The sequence below is a fragment of the Dromiciops gliroides genome, chromosome 3, assembly GCF_019393635.1.
Source record: "Dromiciops gliroides isolate mDroGli1 chromosome 3, mDroGli1.pri, whole genome shotgun sequence".
In the NCBI taxonomy this organism is placed as follows: domain Eukaryota; kingdom Metazoa; phylum Chordata; class Mammalia; order Microbiotheria; family Microbiotheriidae; genus Dromiciops; species Dromiciops gliroides.
In genome coordinates, this window is record NC_057863.1 from 235,878,661 (window position 1) to 235,899,609 (window position 20,949).

General features: G+C 36.0%; 1 pseudogene; it reads left to right on the top strand.

Annotated features, from left to right (window-relative positions):
• The first annotated feature begins 28 nt into the window (after nucleotides 1-28).
• Nucleotides 29-448, top strand: LOC122750459 (annotated as a pseudogene).
• The last annotated feature ends 20,501 nt before the right edge of the window (nucleotides 449-20,949 follow it).

Genomic DNA, 20,949 nt, shown 5'->3' on the forward strand with positions numbered 1-20,949 from the left:
GTAGCTCTTTGGCTTTGCATCTCACCCCCTGAGAATGTACACCTAAGCCAATGTCGTCTCTACCCCTGCCTTTGTGAGGAGCAGCTCTCAGCTGCTGAAGTGGTGCTAAGATGGGCAGAGGTGTGGACACATGAGAACCTCAGCATTTTGGCAGCATCAGTTCCCTCGACCTCATTTGTCTCCATATGTGGATTCCAAACTAGTACAGTCTCAAGGAACATTGACAGAGCAGCAAAGTTCATTGGGGCTGGGTGGGGCTACCACTGTAGGGGTGGCCGGTTCTGGAACTGGGATTGGGACTGTTTTTGGAAGTCTCATGATTGGTTATGCCAGGAATCCCTCTCTGAAGCAGCAGCACTTCTCCTATGCCATCCTGGGCTTTGCCCTGTCTGAAGCCATGGGGCTCTTTTGCCTGATGGTGGCCTTCCTCATCCTCTTCCCCATGTGATGGAACCATTTCTGTTCCCCAATATTTCTGAAGGTTCCTCTTCCTTCTGGTCCTTCCATGTCTCTTTCAGCCTCTTTGTACCTCCTCTTTCATCTTTCCAGGCAGCCCTGGTGAAAGGTATGGGCTTAGGGTTTGACGGAAGGGAGATAAATAAATACTGTATTAATAAAGAAAAGAAAATTGTAATCACAAGTCCAACATTTTTGGGGAGGAGGGGATCAGTGCTATACATGTAGTTAGTTTGCCTAATTGCCTAATTGAAAAACACAAAAAAAATCACTTTGTCATTGGAGGGGTAGCATGTCATGAAGACTTGGTTTTTATCCTATACCCATCACTTACTATATCCTAGGTAAGTTATATCATCTGGATTTCAGTTTCTTCCTTTTGCAAATTAAAGCATTCACCTTGATTACCCCTCCCAGTTCTATAATGTGCCTCGTGAGTAAATATGCTATGAATACATTTGGATGAATACTAACCCATTTTCACTATTTGAAAAACTCAGAGTTTGTGTTTTAAATCAGTAATAACCCCCTTAATATATAAGTAGTCTCAGATTAGTGCAGATAATCTCCCTGAAGTGGATTTCCTATTCTACTATGCATTATATATTTCTATTGAGTTGAAACCAATTATCATAGTTTAAATAATTATAAATTTAAATAATGACAATTTGAATACATGTGAATGTTGTAGGGCACTCATTATTCAGAGTAATTGAAACCTCATTCTACTAAAGGATATATAGTACCTTAGTTTTCTCATTTGTTAGTAATAAGAGAAGATCACAAAAAATTTATAGCATGAAAAATAAATATTTTAGAGAAAATCTACAATCATTTATATACAAAAGAATCCTGATGCATACAATCAATATGAGTGCACTGAGATGTGGAGGTGTTGTTATAATATATAACTCAATACATTTCCTTGAAAATGTAGGTAGTTAATATTAATATATTGAAAAGAACATTGATTTAGCAAGAAGAAAATCTAGAATTTACTGATAGCTATTTTTTTCTTTTTTCTTTATTTAGCATTTCCTTTTTTACCAATTACATGTAAAATTATTTTAATATCCATTTTGAAAAAAAAATGTCTTCCAAATTATCTCCTTTCCTCCCTCCCCAACCTCCCTTTCATAAGGCAAGCAATTCAATGTTATACATGTGTGGTCATGCAAAACATTCCTATATTAGTCATGTTGTGAAAAACAAATTTAAAAATCTCACAACAAATGAAGTAAAAAATATACTTCAATCTGTATTCAGACACTATTAGTTCCTTCTCTGGGGATAGATAGCATTCCACATCACAAATCCTTAAGAGTTGTCTTGGATCATTGATAAGAATAGCTAAGTCAATCACAGCTGATCATCTTACAATATTGTTGTTACATTGTACATAATACATTTCTCTTTGCATTTGCTCATGTAAGTCTTTCCAGGTTTTTCTGAGAGCAACCTACTCATCATTACTTATAATACAATATTATTCCCTCCTAATCACATAGCATCATTTGTTCAGCCATACCACTATTTATGGGCATCCCTTCAATTTCCAATTCTTCTTCACCAGAAAAGAGCTGCTATAAATATTTTTGTATATATGGGTTCTTTTCATTTTTTTTTTGTTTTTTAAGCCCTTTTTTTGATACAGACCTAGTAATGGGATTGCTAGGTCATACTCAAAGAGTATGTATTATAGCCTTTTGAGCCTAGTTCCAAGTTGCTCCATAGAATGCTTGAATCAGTTCACAACCCTTCCAACAGGGCATTAGTGTTTCATTTCCCCTATATTCCCTATAAGATTTGTCATTTTCCTCTTCTGTCCTATTATCCAATTCAAGGGGTATAAGGTATTACCCCAGAATTGTTTTGACCTACATCTTTCCAAACAAAACTGAGTTAGAACATTTTTTTTTTCATACGGCTCACGATAGCTGTTATTATTTCATTAGAAAACTGGTCCTATCTTTGATCATTTATCAATTGGGGAATGTTTCTTATTTTAATAAATTTGACTCAGTTCTCAATATGTTTGAGAAAACTAAGGTATTTATCAGAAAAAAAAATCCTTGTTTCATTTTTTTCTACAATTAATATTGCTTTAGTTCCTAACATCCTATTCCATCCCCTTGCTGTTTATTCTATTATCTATCTCCTTTCTACCTGTCCTTCCTCAAAAGTATTTTTTCTGATTATTCCTTCTCCCAATCTTCCCTCCCTTCTATCACTCCTCTCTTATACCCTTCCCTCTACTTTTTTTGCAGGATAAGATAGATTTCTATACCTAATTGAGTGTGTATATTATTCCTTCTTAGAGCCTGTTCTGATGAGAGTAAGGTTCATGCACCTCCCTCACTTCCCCATCTTCCTCTCCACTGGAAAAGCTTTTTCTTGCTTCTTTTATGCTCCCTTTCCCTTTATGCCAGTTCATTCTTTCCTTACATCTTATTTTTTTTTCAGAAATGCAGTGATCTGGGGCAGCTAGGCAGTGCAATGGATAAAGCACCGGCCTTGGATTCAGGAGGACCTGATTTCAAATCCAGCCTCAGACACTTGACACTTACTAGCTGTGTGAAGCTGGGCAAGTCAGCTAACCTTCATCGCCCCGCCAAAAAACAAAACAACAACCCCCCCCCCAAAAAAACAAAACAAACAAACAAAAAAAGCAAACAGAAATGCAGTGATCCAAGACAACTCTGAAAGACTTATGAAAAATGCAATTCATCTCCAGAGAACAAACTGATGGTATCTAAATATAATTGAAGCATAATTTTTTAGTTTCTTTTTCTAAAGTTTTTTGTCTGTTTTCTTTCACAACCTGAGTAATGTGGAAATGTTTTGCAAGACTACGCATGTATAATTTATATTGAATTACTTATGTTCTGAAGAGTGTGGGGTGGGGAGGCATGGAGAAAGAGAATTTGGAACACAAAGTTTTAAAAATAGATATTGAAGTTTGTTTTTACATGTAATTTGGGAAAAATAAAATTCTAAATAAATTTAAAAAATTATATATAAAAACAAATAACAACAACAGACACAATAACCACTACTATCAATGTATACAATATTTAGAATTCACAGTAATGGAAAGGATGGAATGTGTTTTATTATTTGTCCTCTGTAACCAATATTGTCATTGCAATTAATCTGAGTTCAGTCCCCTTTAGTACCTTTAGTGTTGTTTTTGTAACAGTGATTGAATTGGTACATGAACTTTTAAAGGCCATGTCCATAGCATGCTTAGAGCTTCCCTACCTGTTTCTAGTCAAACATATCAGAACATCGAGGCCTGCTTTTAGCCATGTGTGATGTACTAAAGATGAGTAGTTATGTGTGCATTGGTTAGAGAGCTGTGCCTGGAGTCAGGAAGACTCATCTTCATGAGGTTAAATCTGGTCTGAGATATTTGCTAGCTATGTGACCCTGAGCAAATCACTTAACCCTATTTGCCTCAGTTTTCTCATCTGTGAAATAAGCTAAAGAAGAACATGGCAAATCAGTCTAGTATATTTGCCACAAAAGCCACAAATGGGGTCAAGAAGAGTGAGATACAATTTAAAATAGCTGAACAATAACTGATGTACTACAGAGTTTATACTTTGAGATGAATCCTCTTTTGACTCAGGGTATCATTAAAAGGTAATGGCCCTACTCTCTTTGCAGTATTGACTCTTCTAGATGCAGATTGTATCAGGATGTTATGGGGCCACTTCCTCAAGAAATTGAGGGATAGTTAGCCCTATCCTTAACCCAAGATGTCATGAGGTCATGGAAGATAAAGCCAATTTTATTTTTATGAGCACGAACCTGAGTTTTGGACTATGTCTCTTGTGTTTGTTCTTTCCAGATCTTAGGTGAATGGGTATCTCCCCTGACATAGACATGTCTCATCTTTAAAATAACCTTATAAGTCTGAAATGTTCAAAGGTCCTGGGTCCTTTTGACTTATTGGTGGCACAGGGGGATGGTAGGGAGGGAAGGAGAGAGGAACAGAATTTGAAACTCAAAACTTTAAATAAAAATGTTACTAAGAAAAAAACCCAAAATAGATTTAATTAAAAGATATAAAGAAGGAAACTACATATTGCTGAAAGGTACCACAGTGAAGCTATATCAATACTAAACATATATGCATCAAGTGGTATAGCATCCAAGTTCTTTTTTTTTTTTTTAGTGAGGCAATTGGGGTTAAGTGACTTGCCCAGGGTCACACAGCTAGTAAGTGTTAAGTGTTAAGTGTCTGAGGCCTGATTTGAACTCAGGTACTCCTGACTCCAGGGCCGGTGCTCTATCCAATGTGCCATCTAGCTGCCCCCAACATCCAAATTCTTATACAAGTGGAATGAGTTAAAAGAGGAAATAGAGGGGGGCAGCTAGATGGTGCAGTGGTTAAAGCACCGGCCCTGGATTCAGGAGTACCTGAATTCAAATCCGGCCTCAGACACTTGACACTTACTAGCTGTGTGACTGTGGGCAAGTCACTTAACCCCCATTGCCTAAAAAAAAAAAAAAAAAAAGAGGAAATAGACAGAAAACTATACTAGTGGGAGATCGTAAACACTGCCCCCTCAGAACTGGATGAATCTAACCTTGGAATAAATAAGAAAGAAATTAAAGAGGTGAATAGAATTTTAGAAAAGTCAGATATGATATACCTCTGGAAAAAAATTGAATGGTGATAGAAAGGAATATACCATTTTTTCTCAGTGGTACATGGCATATAGACTAATTTGACCATGTATTAGTGCACAAAAACCTCACAGTCAAATGTAGAAAGGAAGAAGTAGTAAAATGCATCATTTTCAGATAATGATGCTGTGATAAAATAATGGGACTTGGCAGACACCCAGGAGCCCCACCTGAAGATTGATTTGGAATTGATTGAATTGGGTGAGACTGAGAGACTGAGAACCTAATTAAGGATGACTAAATCGAGACCACATGTGGCCAACCCTGAGTAGAGTGTGTTCTCAGAGGCTGTGGACTGCAAAATCAACAGGAAGCCACTATCAAACACTCCAATTCCAGGGAGGAAGACAGGAAATAGGAAGCTGAGGTTGTTGAACTAAATCTTTCTCTTTCGGTTCGAGACATCAGTTTGGCAGCAGAACTGCTAGTAAAGCTAGGATTTCCATGCTATAAGAAATCTGTTCTCAATCCTTCTCTCTCTTCACTATCTTATCTTTTAATAAATCCTTAAAAGCCTAAACTCTTGCTGAATTTATCAGTGATTTTAGTTTCTCCCCAAAACTGGGGGAGGGGGAGCAGATTAGAACCCACATTAGATTTTAAAGAACACAATGCAATAAAAATTACTTGTAAGAAAATGCCATAGAAAGATAGAATGAAAATTAATTGGATACAAAATAATCTCCTCCTAAAGAATGAGTAGGTCAAACAAATAATAGAAACAGTCAATATCTTCATCTGAGAATGACAACAATGAGACAACATATCAAAACTTATGCAACTGGGGTCAGCTAGGTGGTGCAGTGTATAAAGCACCAGTTCTTGTATTCAGAAGGATGTGAGTTGAAATCTGGCCTCAAACACTTGATGGTATTGCTATCTGTGTGACCTTGGGTGAGTCAATTAACCCTCATTGCCAAGCCAAAAACACCCAACAACATTTATGGGATATAGCCACTCTCCAGCACATTCAGAATAGTGCCTATCTTCTCAAAGATGAATAAAGAAGCCTTCACACACCCTCTGCTGCCTGCTTGGATTCTTTGAGATGCAAGCTGCTAGCAATACTTGAGCTGCTAACACTTGAGCTGTGCAACACTATTTGAGCTGTTATCTGCATTTCAAAAACTGAGGCTCCCTTTTTTTCTTGTACAATGCTAAGAGTGAAGATAGTGGAAGAAAGGCAATAACCTCTTGGAGCTCCCCACATGATCATACCAAAAACCTCCAAATAATGCCCTAAGACAATTCCTGGAGCAGCAGAACCCACAAAAGAATGGGGTGAGATCAATTTCCAGGAAAAGACAATTTAGAAGGTCAGCAGGAAAGGGCTGTTGTACCAGGGTGAGAGTGGACCCCAGACCTGGGCCACCTCAAAAGAGATCCAGCACCAAGCCACACCAGAGAAAGAGACCTCGAGAGTCTATGAATTGGCTGGAGCAGTGGCTACTTCTTGAACTTAGCTCACAGTTTGGTGAGAGGTTCAAGCAGTTGGCTGGTAAGAGATTACAGGGTTCTCTGCTGGCACTGAGGCAGACCTTGGTTATTTTGCTGGCACTGGGAACCAGGAAGCAGTCTTGAGTGGCAGGCCCAGCTGGGAGCAATCAAAGGAACAATCAAAGACAGAAACCATAGTGAAAGAGAATGCTGTTTCTGGGTCAAAGAGCAAGCAAGTCTGGGGCTATTTACAGACAACAGCACAGGTCAGGGGAGTGAAGAACCTGCCTCTCCTTAAATAAATCCAGCTGGGATGCCCTGAAGCTTGGGACAGTGCATCCTGGAGGTAGTACCATGATTTAAGAAGGAATTAAAAGTCAAGATATAGGCTATAAAAATGAAGAGACAGAAAAAAAAATGTGGACCACTGAAAGTTTATTTGGTCATGTAACGATTGGAATAACGCCACCTGCTGGAGACTTACTGTAGAAGAGTTCCACCCATGAAGTGAAGGTCTTTGAGGGCAAGACCAGGAGTCTTTTCTTTGGCGTCAGGAAGTGATGCAGCTAGTGGGAGGAGGAAGGAAGAGACTGGCGCTCGCTCTGGGGCTCTTTCCTCTGGACTCTGGTGGAGAAGGGAGCTAGAAATGTGCTCTCCCTTTAATAGATAGGAATCTAGGCCTTTCTCTCTCTTTACCAAATTCTTATTCTCCTTAATAAATGCTTAAAAGTCTAACTCTTGCTAAAGCTTATAATTTATTGGCGACCACTCATTAGATATTTTAGACAGACTAGCTAGAATTTTAGCCCTTAACAGTCACAAGGAAGATCAAAATAAATCCTCAGAAGAAGATAACAAAGTCAAAGCTACATCAAAAGCTTCCAATAAAAATGGGAATTGTTCTCAGGCCATAGAAGTGCTTGAAAAGAACTTTGAAGATAAAGTAAGTAGAGGAAAAAATGGAAAGAGAAATGAGAATGATGCAGGAAAGTCATAAAAAAAAAGTCAACATCTTGAAAAGCCAAATAGAAAAGCTCTCTAAAGAAAATAATTACTTAAGAATTAGGATTGAGCAAATGGAACCTAATGACTTAATGCGAAATTAAGACACAATAAAGAAAATGCAAATGAATGAAACAATAGAGGGCAAGGTGAAATATCTTCTTGGAAAAACAGCTGACCTGGAAAATAGATCTAGGAGAGATAATTTGAAAATTATGAGACTACTTGAAAACCATGATAAAAAAAATAGCTTAGACATCATCTTCCAAGAGATTGTCAGGAAAATTGCCCTGAAATTCTAGAAAGAAAAGGTAAGGGGCAGCTAGGTGGCACAGTAGATAGAGCACCGGCCCTGCAGTCAGGAGGACCTGAGTTCAAATCTGACCTCAGACACTTAACACTTACTGGCTCTGTGACCCTGGGCAAGTCACTTAACCTCAATTGCCTCACCAAAAAAAAAACAGAAGAAAGAAAGAAAGAAAGAAAGAAAGAAAGAAAGAAAGAAAGAAAGAAAGAAAGAAAGAAAGAAAGAAAGAAAGAAAGGAAGGAAGGAAGGAAGGAAGGAAGGAAGGAAGGAAGGAAGGAAGGAAGGAAGGAAGAGAAGGTAAAAATAGAAATTGAAAGAATCTACCAATCACCTCCTGAAAGAGATCCCAAAAGGAAAACTTCTAGGAATATTACAGTCAAATTGCAGAGATCCCAGATCAAGGAGAAAATATTGCAAGTAGCCAGAAAAAATAAACAATTCAACTACTGTGGAGCCATAGTAAAGATATCACAAGATCTAGCAGTTTCTACATTGAAGGATTTGAGGGCATGGAATATGATATTGTAGAGGGCAAAGGAACTGGGAGTGCAACCAAGAATCATCTACCCAGCAAAACTGAATATAATCTTTCAGGGGAAAGTGGGACTTCAATGAAAAAGGGGACTTTTAGGCATTTGTGATGAAAAGACATGAATTGAATAGAAAATTTGACTTTCAAATAAAAGACCCTAGGGAAGCATATACAGGGAAAAGGGAAAAAGGAATCATGAGGGATATTAAAAGGTTAAACTATTTACATTCCTACACTGGAAGATGATACTTCTAACTCTTAAGAACTTTCTCAGTATTAGGGCTGCTGAATAGAATAAATTTAGACAGAAGACACAGATAGGAATTTAATATGAAGGGATAATGTCGGTAAACATTTATTTATTTATTTTTTTGTTTATAGCTTGTTTTGGTTTTGTTTGTTTTTGTTTGTGTGGCAGAGTTGAGTGGCTTACCCAGATTCACATAGCTGGTGAGTGTCAGGTGTCTGAGGATGGATTTGGACTCAGATTCTCCTGGGTCCAGGGCAGGTGCTTTGTCTACTGTGTCACCTAGTTGCCCCATGAAGACATCTTTAAAATAAAATTAAAGGGTGAGAGGATTTCACTGGGAGAAAGGGAAAGGGAGAGGTGGAATGGGGAAAATTTACTCACATGAAAGAAGCAAGAAAAAGCTTATGGAGTAGAAGGGAAGATGGGACAGGAGTGGGGGAGTGAGCAAACCTTACTCTCATCAGAATTGGCTCAAGAAGTGAATAGCATACACACTCAAGTGGGTATAGTAATACATCTTTCCCTGCAGGAAAATGGGAGGGGAAGGGGATAAGGGGAGAAGGGTGAAGCAAGGGCAGATTGGGATAGGGGCAGTCAGAAGTATAACACTTTTGAGGAGGGATAGGATAAAAGAAGATAGAAAATAGAGCAAATATGGGAAGCAAATAAGATGGAGGGAAACAGAAATAGTAACTGGGGGAAAATTGGAAGCAGAGGCAAGAGCAATATAAGAAGAAGATGAGTGATGATGATGATGATGATGATGATGATGATGATGATGATGATGGTACTTACTTTGCTGGGCTATTGTGAAGAAAATTCTTTGTCAGGTATAAGGTACTATATAAAAGTTAGCTATTATTGTTGTTGCAATAATCAACCTCATGGGTGTATTGTAAGGAAATATCTCTTTAAAGTACTACATAAATGTAGTTTACTATTAAAAAATAATAAATAATGAACAGGATGCTATCAGAAAAACCTGGAAAGATTTACATGAGCTAATGCAAAGTGAAATGCACTGTATACAAAATAAAAGCAATATTGTAAAATGATCTGCTGTGAAAGACTTAGTTATTTTCAACAATGCAATGATCCAAGACCGCTCTGACACAGTTATGAAAAATGCAATCCATCTACAGAGAAAGAATTGATAGTATCTAAATACAGATGGAAGTATAATTTTGTTGTTGTTAATTCCTTTTTCTTATTTTTTTCTATGATTTGCATGACTGCTCATGTATAACATACTGAATGGCTGGAGTTCTTAAGGGGGGTTGGAGAGGGAGGAAGAGAATTTGGAACACAAATTAAAAAAATTGATGTTACAATTTGTTTTTACATGTGAAGTGGGGAAAAATTCTAAATTAATTAATTGATTGATCAATTATTTAATTAATTGGTTACTTAATTGATTGATTAATTAATTAATAAAAAACTTATAGGATGCATTCAAAGCAGTTCTTGGGGGACATTTTATATCCCTAAGTGCTTACATAAATAAAATAGAGATAGAAGAGATTAATGATTTGAACATGCAACTAAAAAAGCTAGAACAAGAATAAATTAAATATACTCAATTAAATACTAAATTAGAAAATTTGAAAATCAAAGGAGAGATTAATAAAATTGAAAGTAAGGAAACTATAGAATTAATAAATCAAAGAGCTGGTTTTATGAAAATAATCAACAAAATAGATAAACCTTTGGTTAATTTGATTAAGAAAAAAGAAGAAAAAGAAATTACCAGTATCAAAAATAAAAAGGGTGAATTCACCACCAATGAAGTGGAAATTAAAGCAATAATTAGGAGCTATTTTCCCTAATTGTATGCTAATAAATTTGACAATCTAAATGAAATGGATGAATATTTACAAATAGATTAATAGAAGAGGAAATAAAAGACCTGAATAAGCCCATTTTAGAAAAAGAACAAGCCATCAATGAAAGCCCTAAGAAAACATCTCCAGGTTTAGATGGGTTTACACATTAATTCTGCCAAGCAATTAAAGAATAATTAATTCCAATACGATATCAATTAAATTATTTGGAAAAATAAGATTTGTAAAAAGTTCTTCATATAGTGCCTCTTGTGTTGCTAGGTAGTGTAGAGAGCACTGGACTTGGAGTTAGGAAGAACTGAATTTAAATTTAACCTCAGGCCCTTACAAACTTTGCAACCCTGTCAAAGTCACTTAAATGTGCTTCATTTTCCTCATCTGTAAAATGAATTGGAAAAGGAAATGACAAATCAGACCAATATATTTACAAAGAAAATCCTAAGTTAGGTCATGAAGTCTGACATGACATCAAAAAAAATTATATATACATATATATATATATATATATATATATATATATATATATATATATTACAAGGTTTTAAGTAACCTTGCCAAATAACAAGAAATTTAGTCAGAAAACCTGTCAACTCACCTAAGTTATTTAGTAGCTTTGTAACTTTCATCAATCTGCTTCCCTTCCCTAGGGCCAATTTTCCTTCTTGATAAAGTTTAATTCATTTCAAGGAACATTTATTGAGAATTATGCCAGATGTTAGTGTTACAAAGATATAACAAATGAAATAGTTCCCCCCCCCAACCCCCTTAGAGACCTCACTTTGTATTGAATAAAAGGATTGTTTCTATCTGATCACTAAGTATCTTTCCTACTTTGGTCTTCAGTGAAATCCTCTTCTTGCTATAAATCCATTATTGTCTGTACTCTAAAGCTTCCTTTAACTTTAAAAAAACAAGTTTTATTCTGTAATAATTTCATAATAAAGAATTCTTTGACAAAGAAAACATTCCTTGTACTGGAAGAGGAGTAAACAAATATCACTATTAGAATGTTATTATTTTTAATAAGAAGTCTTCTTCTTATTAAGGTCACATACCTGATGTAGAGGAATGGCATTCTTAGTTACTAAAAGAAATGAAAAATGTGATTTCAGTGCCAATGTCAAAATTTCTGAAATATTGGTAGAATGTAAGAAGCACCATATAACTAAACAGGGCAAATATTTCACAACTTTTCAAAAGAAAAAAGGAAAAGAATGAATACTATAAAATAAGCTATACTAAGCTTGAAGTAGTGTTTCAGCAAAATTCTTCAATGTATTATTGTTAAGTTTTGTTTTTTTGGTTTGTGGGGCAATGAGGGTTAAGTGACTTGCCCAGGGTCACACAGCTAGTGTCAAGTGTCTGAGGCTGGATTTGAACTCAGGTCCTCCTGAATCCAAGGCCAGTGCTTTATCCACTGCACCACCTAGCTGCCCCCTTCTTCAATGTATTATTAAAGGTATAGTTATAATCTAGAAAAAAAACTTTTCAAAGAGCCAACATAATTTTTTTTCCAGGGGGGAGGGCAATGAGGGTTAAGTGACTTGCTCAGGGTCACACAGCTAGTGTCAAGTGTCTGAGGCCGGATTTCAATTCAGGTCCTCCTGACTCCAGGGCCGGAGCTTTATGCACTGCACCACCTAGCTGCCCCCAACATTATTTTTTTTTTTATCATGAGCAATTCATGACAGACAATTTTATATCCTTTATTTTAAATAATATAATTAAGTTTCTAGATCAAGAGCATTCTATAGATGTAATTTGTCTTGATTTTAGTTAAATATTTGATAATATATTTTAGGTTTTTCCTATGGGAATAAGTGAGGGGATTTGTATCATTGATTTATGATAAGCTGCATGACTGTATTAAAAAAGTGCTCATTAATTGTTTTATGTCAAGTTGGAAGGAGATCTATAGTGGAAGGTTTTATGAATATGTGTTTGTCCTATGGTTTTAATATTTCTTTCAATGACATGAATAAATCATCAATATATTTTTATCATGTTTGTAGAATATATAAAAGTAGAAGGAATAGCTAAGAATGGGTAACACTTTGGGGATTCACAAAGATATGGAATAATATAATATAGGGCCAAAATACATAGAATTGAATTTACTGAGAATCAATGTGAAGTTTTGGGGTTATTTATAGTCTAGAAACATAATGTTCCAAGTAGAAAATGAAAGACAATGATTACATAGCAGTTAAAATTTTAAAAAATCTACAGATTTATAAGACTACTATTTCAATTATTGTTATCAATGGTCCAACAGTATGGTATGGTATTTAAGAAAACTAATATCATCTTGGGTTCTATAAAGAGAGCCACAATATCAAGGGAAAAGCAGATAATAGTCTCCCAATAAAAGTCAAATAACAACTGGAAACTTGGGTTCTCTTCTTTAAGTGATAGAAGAGCATTGATAAATCTGATAATATCCAGAAGTCGATAACAAGGTTATTTTGAATCCTAAAGTATATGAAGGTATAGGAAAACCTTCTGAAACAAATAGGACTGTTTAGTTTGAAGAAGAGAAAACTTGGGGAAGAAGAGGATTATTGCAATATTCAAGGATTTGAAAGATTGCCATGGAATAAACCTCTGTCTGGACCCAGAGGATAGAATCAAGAGCAAAGTTTGAAAATTATAGAGTTAAATTTAATTGTAATATAAGGAAATATAACACTGGCTCTGGATTCAGGAGGACCTGAGGTCAAATCGAACCTTAAACACTTGACACTTATTTGCTGTGTGACCCTGGCCAAGTCACCCTCATTGCCCCCTCAAAAGGGTGCAAAAAATAAGAAATATGAAATTAGATTTAAAAAACTTCTTCAAAATGAAAACTATCCAAAAGTGGCTTACTTTATTAGACATAGGGATATCACCAACATCTTTTGTGGTCTTCAAAGAAAAGATGGATAACAATTTTTAAATGTTATAGAGAAAATTATTTTTTATATATATAATGGAAGCATGAAAAGAAACAATATGTGCAAAACTATTCATAATAAGTATTTTTGTGTTGGCAAATAACCAGGAGATAAGAGGAAACTGGGGAATGGCAGATAAAATTATGGTATATGAATGCAATGGAATATTATTGCAACATAAGCAATGATGAAAGTGGGATGAAGAAAATATTTCTTGATAATTTTTTTTGCTTTGAATAGAATTTTATTTTTCAAAATATATGTAAAAACAAATTTTAATATCAATTTTAAACAAACTTTGTGTTCCAACTCCTCTTTCTCCTTCCATTCCCATCCCCCACCCACAAGAACTCAAGCAATTCAAAATAAGTTATACATGAGTAGTCATGGAAAAATTCCCATATTAGCTAGTTGTGAGAGAAAACAGTCCAAAAAGCCCCAAACTTCCGAATAAGGAATGGTCATAGAGGAAAAAAAATAAATGTGTTTCTATTTTTTTTCAGATACTATCAGTTCTCTCTCTGCAGATGGGCTGCAATGTTCATAAGTCCTTCAGGTTTATATTGGATCATTGCCTTGCTGAAAATAACCACATGCTTCCCAGCAGATCATCCGCCACTATGCTGTTATTTTGTATACATTACATTTCACTCTGCTTCAGTTCATGTAGGTCTTTCTAGGTTTTTCTGATAGTATCCTCTTCATCATAACCTGTATGTACCTTAAGCTTGACAGAGAATTTTCTTCATAAAAGCCCAGCAAAGTAGGTACCATATATTTTGCCATTATAATCAACCATCATAACTATTTCCCTCAATCCCACTCCCTTCCCATGACATTTACTCTATCTTCTTTTTACCTATTCTTCCTCAAAAGTGTTTTACCTCTGACTATTCTCTCCCCCTCTGCACTCCCTTTTTTCATCCTTCCTTCCTTATCTCTCTCTCCCCCCAACTCACTACTTTCCTGCAGAGTTAAATAGATTACTCCTCCCAATTGGGTATGAATGCTATTCCCTCCATGAGCCCACTCCAATGAGATCAAGGTCCCTGAGCTAATTCTGTGTTCTAAATTTTTCTTCCTCCCTTGCTCCTCAACCCTCCCTATGAGATCAAGCTATTCAACATGTCATACTTGTGCAGTAATGCAGAACATCTTCATCTTCCTTGAAAGTGTTTTGCTTTTTACTGCTCTCTCCCCCAGTCTGCCCTTTCCTCCTTCCCTTCTCCCCCTCCCTTTATCTCCCTCCCTTTCTTCAGGGCAAAAATATATTACTATACCTACTTGAATATGTATGTTAGTCCTTCTTTGAGCCAATTCTGATGATATTAAGGTTTACTCACTCCCCAAATCCTTCCCCCTCTTCTCCTCCCCTCCATAAGCTTTTCTTTTGTTTCCTTCATGTGAACTACCTCTCCCCAGATCATCTCTCCCCTTCTCCCTCCCCCAGTATATTCCTCCTACACCTCAACCCTATTTTAATGATGTCTTCATGGGTTAGTTAGGTGGCACAATGGACAAAGCACCAGCCATGGACTCAGGAGGCCCCAAGCCCAAAGCTGGCCCCAGACATAGGACACCCCTCTATATTTGCCCCACAAAGAACAAGGATAAACAAAAAATAAATGTTTTACAGATATCATTCCTTCATATTCAGTTCAGACCTGTGATTTCTGTGAATTCCTTACTGAGATAGTTCTTATGAGTTTGAAGTATTATTTTCCCATGTAGGAATGTAAACAATTTGATCTTTTAATATCCCTCATGAAGTCCTTTTCCTGTTTACCTTTTCATGCTTCTCCAGGGTCTTGTATTTGAAAGTCAAATTTTCTATTCAGTTCCGTTCTTCTCATCACAATTGCCTGAAAGACGTCTTTCACAATAAAGTCCCATTTTTTTTCTCTGAAAGATTATACTCAGTTTTGCTGGATACGTGATTTTTGGCTGTAGTCCCAGTTCCTTTGCCCTCTGCAATATCATATCCCATCCCCTTCAGTTCTTTAATTTAGAAGCTGCTAGATATTGCTTTTTCCTTTTTGGAGCTCCACAGTATTTGAATTCTTTTTTTTGGCTCTTTGCAATATTTTCTCCTTGACCTGGGAGTTCTGGAATTTGGCTATAATATTCCTGGAGGTTTCCCTTTGGGGATCTCTTTCAGGAGGTTATTGGTGGTTTCCTTCTATTTCTATTTTAGCTTCTGCTTCTAGAGTATCAGGGCAATTTTACCTCACAATCTCTTGGAGGATGGTGTCTAAGTTCTTGTTTTTGTCATGGTTTTCAGGTAGTTCAATGATTTTCAAATTATCTCTCCTAGATTTATTTTCCAGCTCAGCTGTTTTTCCAAGGAGATATTTCACATTGCCCTCTATTTTTTCATTCAATTGGATTTGATTTACTGTGTCTTGGTTTCTCATTAGGTCACTAGCTTCCATTTGTTCAATCCTAATTCTTAGGAAATTATTTTCATCAGATAGTTTTTAAATCTCTTTTTCCATTTGGCTTTTCAAACTGTTGACTTTTTTCTCATGACTCTCCTGCATCACTCTCATTTCTCTTTCCATTCTTTCCTCCCTTTCTCTACATCTTCTTTATATTCCTCCTACTTTCTCTTCAAAGTCCCTTTTGAGAGCTTCCATGGCCTGAGACCAGTTCATATTTTTCTTGGAAGCTTTGGATGTTGGAGCTTTGACCCTATCATTATCTTCTTCTTTGGTTGTATTGTTGTCTACCTTACCCCCAAAGAAGTTTTCAATGGTCTTTTTCTTTCTATGCCTACTCATCCTGGCTTACTATTTTTTGGCTTTTAACTCCTTCTTAAAGTGTGGTGCTGCTTCCAGGACACAGTGTTTGAGCTACAGTGTGGCCTGGGGGATGATTAGGCTTCTTCTCAGCTTGCCTGGCCTCATTTTTATTTGTTTTTAAACTCTCCACTGGGGGTGGGGGGTGGTGGGATTGCTTCTAGGCTCCACTCCTATTCCCAGCTTCAGGGGGTCCCAGGTGTTTTGATTTGAGGAGGGGCAGGTTTTAATCTCACCTGGCCTGTTCTCTTGTCTGGAGATAATCTCAAATCTACTTACTAAACAACCAACCAGCAAAGTTTTCTGTGGTGTGGTTTTTAGCTAGGATGAGCCTGCTCCCCTGCTCCCCTCCCCAACCTGGGCCTCCTGCTGCTCAGGATTTCTTCCTGGTTCCCCGCTGGGGTGGCACAGTTGAATCCTTCCCCCCAGTCCACTGGTACTCCTGCACTTACCCCTCCTCCCCACCAGCCATTCAACCCAACCTTGCTCTTGGTTCCAGAACACTCAGGTGCTGCAGCTGATTCAGAGGCACTGGGGCAAATTCCTCGGGCAGGGAGCTGGTATGTTGGCCTGATGGCAGGGTTAGGCTTTATTCGTGGCCCAGCATGGCCCCCTGAAATCTATCTATGGCTGGAGAAAACTTTCATCCCATATTTTTGTGTGTTTTTCTGCTCCAAGGGTTCTTTTATTACTATTTTTGAAGTGATTGTATCAGGAGCTCTGTGCATTTAATGTCTTTCCTCTGCCATCTTGGCTATGCCCTCCTGATAATTTTTTAAAAAGTAACAAATGTTCCAATGTTCTTGTGAAATCAGGGCATGATGAGGAAAATATGGGAAAGTGTTTTGAAAACTCAAAAAGTATCATATATAAATATCAAATATTGTTATTTCTAGAGTTTTTATTACTCCCAATACCAAAAAAAATAAAATAAAAAATATACTCACATGAAACTCAAAAGAAAGAATATGTAACTATCTCTATCTCTATGCATAGAGTAGTTTTCCTTTTCTTTTGAGGATGAGGAAACTCAGGCAAATGGGATTAAGTGACTAGCCCAGGGTCACAGCTAGTAAGAGTCTGAGGCCATCATTGAAAAGATGAGTCTTCCTGACTCCTGGCTCAGCACACTATTCACTGTGCCAAATAACTGCCCTGATAATTAAATACTAAGTTCTGTGGTAAAGTCTAGGAGTACAATTATGGGCCTTACTGAAGATACTAATAAATAAAATTAAAATTAATGTAGGAGAAAATGTAAATGTGGGAGTGGTAGTCAGTGATTTAAGTGACAAAAGTGGTAATGGAAACATTAGAAAAGTCAATTGTAATTGTTTCCAGAAAAGATAGAGATATTAATTTGTGCAACAGATCAAAAAGAAAAAATTGGGGTAAGAGTTATATACTAGAGTATTTGACAAGGCAGGATCAAAAGTGACTGGGATGGAGGTAAGCCTGTATGATCTGAAAGAGTGCTAAGCAGATTGTTTTTCTATCTTCTAGACATTTTTTTGGAAGTTCCTGATTGGATTAGCTATATAACTCTGGGAAAATCATTTAATGCTCTTTGCTCAATTTCACAACCATGAGATCATAAATTTAAAATTGTATGTAACCTCAAAGGACATTTAATCTAATCCCCTCATTTTACAAATAATGAAATCATGGCTGTGACAGCTAAGGTGACCAGGTCATATTGTTAGTGTCTTTTATTTATTTATTTATTTATTTTCCATTCAAAATTATTTCCTTTTCTGCTTTGCCTTTCCAACCCCTTGAGGAAAAAAAATACTACCAATTATACATGTTAAGTCCTTATCCCAACATTTGCCATGTTAAAAAAAAAAGGAAAAAAGCAAGAAAATTAGAGTAACCAAGATGGTGGAGTAGAGGATGTATTGTGAGAGCTGAGCTATAACATTCACTTCCAAAAGGTTTTAAAAATAATGTCTCAAGTCAAATTCTGAAGTAACAGAGTCAAGAAATGATAAAGGTGAGTTATTATTGTGACACTGGGGGTGGGAGGGAGGAGGAGGGGAATCTCCTGAAGTCCATATGACAACACCAGCAGTGGACTGTGGAGGCAGCAGCACTAATTTTGGGAGCACTTGAGCCAGAGATGGTAAGGGGATTGGGCAACTGGTAAGGCAAAGATTACAGGGACCCCTGTGCTAGCACTAAGTGCAGGACCCAGAAGTGTTTATCAACTTTATTGCATATCCACACTTCTAGATGTTTGTTCTTGGGCAGAGAGGAGCACTTTTGTTCCAAAGGGAGCAGTGATTATTGGAACCGCAGGGGGTTTGGTTGCAAACAAGCAGGGACCCTGAGGAACAATATTACTTGTGACTTAAATGTATCAGGGCTTCTTTCTATGTAAGGATCCTCTAGAGGGTGGACCTGGAGAGCAGTCATCAAACCTCTTTTCAGATTAAAACACCTTGGAAGGATAAAAAAAAAAACTTCCCAAGATCAAGAATTATCTGTGAAAACAGAAGCATGAAAAATCCTAAAGCTTGTGACAGTGACACACAACTCTGTCAATTCTGGGAATAAAGTTCAACTTTAACATGAAGTTCAAAGTCTAGAAATAAGCTAGGGAAATGAGCAAAAAAACAAAAGGTCATAAAATGTTACTACAGTAAAAGGGAAGATCAAGAGTTAAGCTCATAACAAAACAATGAAATCAAAATAACTGCAAGAAAACTCTCAAAGAAAAATTATGAATTGGACAAAATCCCAACCAAAATTCCAGCAGGAGTTTAAAATTTTTTAAATTAAATGAATAGTAGAGGGAAAATTGCGAAATGGATGAGTGATGTCATAAAATTATGAAAAAGCTTGGTTAAAAAGTCATAGAAGTATTGAAGAAAAGAATACATTAAAAACAGAATCAGTCAAATATTAAAGGAGGGACAAAAATTTACTAGTGAAAAATTTTTAAGTAAAAATGGAATTCACAAAAGTTAAAAAGAGATGAATTATTAAAAATAACTAAAATTAGAATTAAACAAGGGGAAGAGAAAGATTTCATGATACAATAACAATAGTGGGTGGTAAACCCTCTTTAAATAAATTAAGGAGACCTTATATAAGAATTAATGAGGGGCACCAGCCCTGGGGTCAGGAGTACCTGAGTTTAAATCTGGCCTCAGACACTTAACACTGACTAGCTGTGTGACCCTGGGCAAGTCACTTAACCCCAATTGCCTCACTAAAAAAAAAAAAAAGAATTAATGGACTATATAGGGCAGAGCTAAGATAGCAGAATAGAGGAAGAAGGTGAGCTCTCCCATAATTCCTCTCCAAACAACCTTGAAAAAACTATGATGAACTGTGAAAAAACGACCAGCACAATGATCCAAAAAAAATTCAAAAGGATGCATGATGATAAATTCTGTCCACCATCAGAATGAAAACTAAATGAGCTCTAAGAGGAGATGGAAGTAGGCATTTTACATTTCCTTTACTTTTATTGCTGTCTTTGGCAATTTGGATAATATGGAAATATGTTTTGAATAATTGCAAAATTATAATTGATTTATTTATTTCTTATCTTCTCAATGGGTGGGGAAGAGGGGAGAGAATTCATAGTTAAAATTTTAAAATGTAATGTTTAAAATAAATATATTAAAATGTAACTTAAAAAGCAAACTTTTTAAAATTGTTAAATGTTCATTCTATGTACATCAGTACTTTATCATGAAGCTGATAGCATTTTTCATCATGAAATTTTGTAATAATTATGATAATTGGATAATAATTAGCATTATTACAATAATATTATTGTTTATGTTCACATTCTCCTAGTTCTGTTCACTTCATTTTGTGTAGTATATTGAAATATTGCCAGGATTTCCTTTTATTTTTACATTTAATTTGTTTTTCTCACTCACATTTGAATAAAAATGTTAACAATCATTTTTTAAAATTCCATATTATCTCTGCTTATATCCCTTGAAAAGGCAAGTAATATGATATAGATTGTACATGTGCAGTTATGGAAAACATTCCCATATTACACATGTGGCAAAAGAAAATGTAGACCCAAAATAAATAGACACTCACCTATACATATAGATGTGTGTATATAAACATAGCTACATATATAGGTATAAATATATACATACATATACACATATATATGCACACACATACACATACAATAAAGTTTAAAATATATTTTTTCATCTGCTTTCAGATTCCATCAGTTCTTTATCTGAAGGTGAATAGAATTTTTCATCATAAGTCCTTCAGAATTTTCTTTGATCATTGTTTGCTGAGAATAAGTAAGTTATTCACAATTGATCCTTATATCATTTTAAGATGTACAATGCTCTCCTGATTCTGCTCATTTCATTTTGTATCAGTTCATGTAAGACTTCCCAGATTTTTATGAAAGTATGCTGCTGAGACACATGCACATATCCATACACATATACAAATACACATACACATAAATATGCACATACATAGATGCATGCATACATGTATAAATATAAAAGAAAAGTTTTCTATCACAATCATATACCGCAAAAGGGTCAGTCATTTCTCAATTGATAGGCATCCTCAAAATTTACAATTATTTTCTACCATGTAAAGAGCTGCTTTAAATAAGATGCACACATAGGTACTTTCCCTTTTTTGTTGATCTCTTTGGGGTACATACCTAGTTATGGTATTGCTGACTCAAAG